This window comes from Canis aureus, chromosome 29 (assembly GCF_053574225.1).
Source record: "Canis aureus isolate CA01 chromosome 29, VMU_Caureus_v.1.0, whole genome shotgun sequence".
Classification (NCBI taxonomy): domain Eukaryota; kingdom Metazoa; phylum Chordata; class Mammalia; order Carnivora; family Canidae; genus Canis; species Canis aureus.
In genome coordinates this window covers 31,623,862-31,631,345 of record NC_135639.1, presented here as the reverse complement: position 1 = coordinate 31,631,345, position 7,484 = coordinate 31,623,862, and the positions used below count along the sequence as shown (strand labels likewise).

Sequence of the window (7,484 nt, the reverse complement as noted above, 5' to 3'; positions counted from 1 at the left end):
GTCTTTTTCATATTGTTGCTCTGCTCCCGGTTGCATGTTCTATCTATGTGCACACAGAGCCCTGACCTCCCGATGCCTAACCAATATTTCCTGCTCTCTCTGGGAAGGTTCCTCTGGACAATGGTATCCCCACTGCAGTGCAGGACCAGATTACCCAGACTTCAGAGTGCCTTGAGACTGGGTTACATTTCATGGCCTTATATTCGATCATAATTTGTCAGGTCTGGAGTAGGCCTTAGACAGTGAGTTACCAGATTCAGCAAATAAAAACATGATGCCAGAAAAATTCTAGATAAGCAACAGATACTTTTTTAGTAAGAGCATGTCCCCAATACTGCATCATGTCCTCTATTTTCACTAGCAACCCCAAGATGAAGAAATGAAGGCCCAGAGGGTGAACTGATTTGCAAAAGTCCATTTTGGAGAAAGGCCTAAACCAGAAAAAAAAGCGATATAGCAGAAAGAACAAAGATCTCCTTACTCCCAACCAACCTATGTCTGCTTTGTGAATACAACCATGTCTGTGGTCAAGACATGTTGAATCAGAGCAAGGAATCAGATCACTTATGAAGAAATCTGCGTGCTTTTCCAGTTATTTATTCTATTTATAATTATTTAACCTAATAATTTTGTTCCCAAAGTGAAAGGCTTAAATGGGTCTTCGCATCTCCAACCTCAGGTTACCTGAATGGAAGAATTCAAATTCCCTTTTAAGAAATGGCATATCAAGGATCGACAGACCAGAAACATCCAAGCACGCGTGTGCCAGCCTTAGAGTTGCAATGACAAAATACAAAGGATCCCTCTCATCCTCCCAGAGCATGACTTCTTGTCTTATGTGATTTCAACATTTTGCTCCTCTGTAAGTTAGAGGAACTCTCATGTAAAATGTAGCAAATATTTATAGAAAGCCACGTTATATAAAGAAATCTTCATAAATGTTCTAAAACATTCCTATCTAAAGAGATCTTTCAAATCAATGAGTAAATGGCTAATCCCCCAATAGAAAAGTGAGCAGAGAGCACAAAGGTTAACTCACAAAAGAAGAGGAACAAATGGCCAATAAGGAAGCTCACAATCTCACTAAGGCAAAGAAACAAATTAAAGCAAGTGTTAAGTACCATTTTTTTAACCTATCAAATTGGTTCAGCTTTTAAAAAGTGATCAGCTTCGAGTTTGTTAAAGGCCTTGGTAAATGGGTACTCTTGTGGCTGACAGGGCCACAGATTGAAAGAAACTTCCTGGAAGGCAATTTGGTCATGTGCAGCAGGATTCTTAAAATGTTAATATGCTCAAAGGAACAAAATAAAATTTTAGGAATTTTTCCTGAGTGTAAAGTTATTTATAATAGAGCAGAATTAGGAATTATATAGTCATCTAACATAATGTAGTAACATTATAAATTACGATATATCCATAAAATCAAATGTTCTGCAGCCACTGAAAGCACTATTTTCAAGTAAGTTACAATGCTATGAGAAAATCTTCATAATGTATTGGCAAAAAATAATAAAATAAAATAAAATAAAATAAAATAAAATAAAATAAAAGTATGACCTGAAGCTGTCTATATAGCATAATTCAGGTTTTATAATTACACACATCCAAGAGAGCAGACTAGCATATTGAGAGTCATTATCTTTGGGTAATCATCACATCCACTTTAAAAACTTTCCTAAACTCTACAATGGATCTTTTGTCCAACCTAAAATTAGGGTAAGGATGGAAAAGATGCTTGTTGAACAGGCAAAATATTATTACCTTGCATTAGTGTCCTACAGCCAAAGTATCACAAATTCGGTATCTTTCAAACAACCGAAATTTATTCTCTCAAGTTCTGGAGACCAAAGTCCAAAATCAAGGTGTAAGCAGGAGCAGGCCCCCTACAGACTCTAGGGACATATCCTTCTTTGCTTTTTCCAGCTCCTTGGGGCTCTAGGCATTCTTTGGCTTGTGGTTGCATAACTCAAATCTCTGCCTCTATCTTCACATGGCCTTCTTTCTTCTCTCTGGGTCTGTCTCTTCTCTGTATATCTCTTATAAGAACATTTGTCATTGGATTAGGGCCTACTAAGTTAATCCAAGATGATCTCATGTCAAGATCTTAAACTTAATTTCATCTGCAACCGTTTTGGGAAAAGGTTCATGGTTCAAAGGTTAGGGCATAGACACATATATTTCTGCTACTATTCAACCCACTACATATTGTAAGTCAGTCTCATTTGAATCAGAAATGTGAAGTACATAAATATAAAAAATATTTATATCTCACTTGGGACTATTTCAATTACAAGTAGCAGAAAACCCAACTCAGGCTGAATTAATAAGAAAGGAAACTATTGGTTTATCCAACTGTCCTGGGCTAAGCAGGCTACAGTATTCAAGGCCCAAACACTATGATTAGGACTGGTTGTCACACCCTCTGACCCTCCTGCCTAATTCCTTTCTTCAAGGGAACCAGGTAGCTCTGGTTCAGTGGGTTTTGGATGGAGCCCATATCAGCTCTTGGAAGACAATTACATTTTCAGAAATGTTGTGAAGCTATTGTTAATATAGCCATTATTTGAAAAATAAATTAAATAAGCCTATAATTAAATCAGTTATATTTAAAACAAAGGTAATAGATATTCAAAACTCATCTCTTTCTGGTTATTTTAATACATTTAGCTAATATCTATGCTCTTGAGATTATTCACACCTATGGTATCTCTCTTGAAGGTGGGAAAACAACATAGCACTTTGCCACTGTGAATCTCTTCCCAACTCCACTTTTAGTGACGCTGTTAGAGCTTGAAAACAGCCATGGTAAAAATATTTACCCTACAGGAGTTGGCAGACACACTGCAAATCAGGGCTGTTTGGGCTTTTGTTTGAAAGCTAATTATTAAACATTCACTAACATACCATCACTCTGGCCACTCCAACCTCAGGTTCAAGTACAATGGGATGGTGACAGCACCCTCAAAAGTGAGAGATCCACTGTAAGTGGATATTTTGGCCACATCTCCAACCCTAGAGCCAACACCAAGGCCAGGGGGAAATTGATGCCCATCCTCCACCTTGGAGCTAGGTCTGAGGTCCACCCATGACCCCTACATGAAAGTCAGGGGCTGTCATTGGAGGAAAGGAGAATGGCTACCAGACAATCCTCAAAATACAGCCACTGTAGTTTGTAAAGTAGTAGCTATGTCCCCTGACCCCCCTCAAGGTCTCCTTCTTCCATTCGTCATGGAACAAGAGGCAAGTGGTTCTGGACTAGTGAAGCTCTTGGTAAGTGGGGAGAGAGGGGTAGGTTCTGATCCGAGACATCTTCCCAAGATTGGTGTTCTCCAATCTTCCCCTGTGGTGGGATGATGCTCCCACTATATTTCCCTAGTCCCATTTTTTACTGCTCACAGTTTGCTTCCAACATAGACAAAGGAAACATACATTCTTGTATAGGTTCCTGAGATTTTTAAAAATGAATTTGAATTATTTTTTCTTTAAAGGATTCCTAATCAAGTGGGAGAGACATACAGACAAATCTTATAAAGGATGTGAAGTGTGATTTCATAGATATAGATATAGATATAGATATAGATATAGATATAGATATAGATATAGATATAGATAGATATAGATCTGCTACAGTGAGAGCTAGTTAGGAAAGTGGGGACAGCTCCCCAGAGAAGAGGACCTGTGGGCTGGAGTTTTCCAAACAAATAGGAAGCTTGTGAAGAGGAGCTCAGAGGGACTTTCTCTTCCAAGGGAACAACATGAGCTATGGCATCACAAGGTCACCCAACTTTATTTGCTCTTTTTTCAAAACTCCAGATACCTAAGAAAAGTTCGCCTCCTCTCTTGCTCTCTTTTCCATTCTGAGCCACAAATAGAATGCACACATGGGAGTCACACCAAAGTGCTGTGTGGCACACCCTTCCAGGGGGATGAAGAGCACCCGGGCTTTCAAGGGGATCTACAAAGAGTCTGGGGCACTGACATGACCCCCAGGCACCTCAGAAGCCTCTGGCTACCTCCACACCTCTTTAGATGAAATCCATCCCTCTTCCAGGGAAGCACTCGAAGGAAACAAGCTTTACTTCTCTAGCTTTTCTCTTTGGCTCAATTATTGTATCTCCATACAGTCGTTTTCTGTTTTCATTGCCACAGCAGACATTTCTGCAACAGTCTTTCGAGCCTGGGGACCAAAGCCCCATTTATAGCTTCATTTCTATGGGGAAAAAAGTGCTTTCAAGTTCCAAACAACCAACTTACAAATAAATGATTGAACTCAATGAGCTTCCTGTGATGTTTTGCACACTTCAGTGAAGGCTGGTAAGTGTGTGTGTGTGTGTGTGTGTGTGTGTGTGTGTCTTCACATTTCTAAATATGGGCGCCAGGTGCTACATTTTCAGATCAACCAAGTGTGACATTTTTTCCCCTCTTAAAGCAACAGAATCACTTCTTGGGTGAACACATATCTGTTTAAGAGAAAACTTGGTGAAAGGAATGGCTGGGACCAAACATATAATAAAGCAATGCTGAGAATTTAGGGAGAGAGGTATGTATTTGCAGAGTGTAAGAAAAGAGGCTAACTCATTTTTTAACTTTATTGTTACAGGTTCAGGCCAAACAATAAGCCACCTGCAAGCACAGAGAGAGAAGCTCAAAGCCACTGAACAGCTGTTTTACTCTGAGTCCAGAGATTGCCAAGTAGGTCCCTACTCCACTGCAAAGCAAATCCAGACACACTAAAACTTCTAAACCACACAGTGAAGAGAGCACACAGTCTGACTCCCTGAGAAGTCGATAGCATCAGATAACGCACATACATCAGAGGGGGTGACCATGCAAATTGCTTTTTTGCATCTAAAGAAGACTTGGACTCAACACTTGATTCATTTCACTCTCCCACCCTCGCTTCCGTTCTTTGCTACAACCTTGGCCTTCTCTGTTCAGCCTCTTTATTTTTCTCTCACTTCCTCTAAATAGAGGGGATGACATGGTTGGAATTAATGCTCCTGAACCAAAGACATTATTTCAACTATATATATTTTTTCCTTTCCCAACCATTTATTTATTGCTGTTTATTCAAAATTCATATCTTTGTACATTGGCACGATGAAGTATTTCCCCCCTATAAACATTCCCGTGTAAATTTTGGGATGCCTGAATGGTAGGTGTTTTTTTCTTAAATTAACATATACTGTATTATTAGATTCAGGGGTAGAATTCAGTGATTCGTCAGTTGCATATAACACCCAGTGCTCATTCCATCAAGTGCCCTCCTTAACGCCCATTACCCAGTTACCCCATCACCCCACCCACCTCTCCTCCGGCAACCCTCAGTTTGTTCCCTACAGTTAAGAGTCTCTTAACTGATTTGCCCCCCTCTCTGTTTTTGTCTTATTTGATTCTTCCTTCCCTTCCCCTATGTTCATCTGTTTTGTTTCTTCAATTCCACATATGAGCGAAATCCATATGGTACTTGTCTTTCTCTGACTGACTTATTTGGCTTAGCGTAGTACCTTCTAGTTCCAATCACATTGTTGCAAACGGCAAGATTTCATTCTTTTTGATGGCTGAGTAATACTCTATTGTATATATCTCAAATCTTCTTTATCTATTCACCTGCCAATGGACATCTGGGCTCTTTCCATATTTTGGCTATTGTGGACATTGCCACTATAAACATTGGGGTGCATGTGCCTCTTCGAATCACTATGTCTATATCCTTTGAATAAATACTTAGTAGTGCAATTTCTAGGTCATAGAGTAGTTTTATTTTTAACTTTTTGAAGAACTTCCATAGAGTTTTCCAGAGTGGCTGCACCAGTTTGCATTCCCACCAACAGTGTAAGAGGGTTCCCCTTTCTCTAAATAGTAGGCATTTAAAAAAAAATACTGATAACTATCTAATTAAACGTTTAAAAAAACTTGCCATTTTGGACAAAGTCCAATATTTCATAGTGTGCAGGACTGAGTATATATTTTGTGGGATCCAGTGCAAAATGAAAATGTGAGGCTCCTTGTTCAAAAATTATTAAGAATTTCAAGGCAGTGACAGCAGAACACTGAATCATGCATAGGGCTTTTCTGAGGGTGGGGCTCTGGATGACTGCACAGGCCACACACATGCCCATGGAGCTGGCCCTGATGGAGGGTTTTTATTAATGAAAGTGTACACACATAGACATAGGCACAATTCTCTGGGCTATTACAGAATTAACCAGAAATTCATGGTGAAAATTTAATTATGTGACCTCACCAAAAAGTGCAAACATCCTGTGGTGGTTTCCAATATACTTCCTGAGAATTCACTTATTTATAATGAGTGATACAGAGAAAATATTATAATTTGTTGTAGCACCTGGGCCAACTGATGAATGGGATGTTTTGGGTGATCTGTTTTCAAATTTTTAGAACTTAACAAAATACACTTAAAATGTGCTAAACATGGGAGGAATTTTGTACTTGTAGACTTGAAGCATTTGTTTTCTTAAAAATATGGAATACTTCACAAATTTGGGTGTCATCCTTGTGCAGGGGCCTTACTAATCTTTTTATCATTCCAATTTTAGTATACATGCTGCCAAAGTGTGCACATGGAAGGAATTTTGAAGTTGCCTTTCCCCTAGGGCTGGAAGCATTTGTAATAAGGCATGTGGAAGAGCTCTGCATGCTGGGAACTGTGATTCCTGTTAGCCACCTCATAACTAATCAACAAAAGAGAGGGTAAAGTCAGGTTTACAGCTGAGTGCATTCTGAAGAACAGGTTTCTCTGGTTCCAACAACTTAAATCACAGTCACATTTTTCTTCATTACGTGCCCCACACCTGGTACCCAAATGGTAGTTTCATTCCCTCCTGGTCCTTCTGCTGGTTTCATGGACACCACCCCCCAAACCCCTTCCAGGTCCCCATCCGGTGTCCCCACCTTCTCCCTCCTGGGCAGTCTCTCTTCCCCTTGTGATAATGGAGTCATCATCCCATGTCCTTTCTTGCAAACTTTGCAGGAGTTTGCAAGAGTTTGCAAAGTCCTCCACTGCCTGGACTTCTGCTGGCTTCAAACTAGGGAGAGCATTTCTCCCGGGGAATGGGGAAGAGTCATTGCCGGGACTCCAGGCTCACCTGTCTCCAGCAGGATTGGTTGCAGATGATGTAGACTGCATTCTCTGGGGACAAACACAAGCCACCATCATATATTTATACTTTTTCCTCAATTGCCTACTCTGATCTTCAATCTAGTTTCACGTGAGCATGAGGACTGCATTTATGAGTGTCGCTGCTTCAGAGATGAGGAAGTTGGGTATACTAAGAAGACAAGGGACTCTGCCCAAGCACTATACTGCCTGCCGCTCAGCGTTTATTCTGCACTGCCCACAAAACTTTGCTGCAAATTAAATTATAAAGCAATGAGTTTTAACATTTTCTAGGAAATAATTATATTTATGAGATTGGGAATAAACTCATTCACTCTCCCTCTGGTTTTCCCTCCCTCTACCA

At 40.0% G+C, this 7,484-nt stretch overlaps 1 non-coding gene across 1 annotated transcript; it reads right to left on the bottom strand.

Annotated features, from left to right (window-relative positions):
• Positions 1-6,480: 6,480 nt before the first annotated feature.
• Positions 6,481-6,584, bottom strand: LOC144301515 (U6 spliceosomal RNA). Its single transcript, XR_013368326.1, has one exon. It is a non-coding gene; the product is annotated as a U6 spliceosomal RNA (small nuclear RNA).
• Positions 6,585-7,484: the final 900 nt, after the last annotated feature.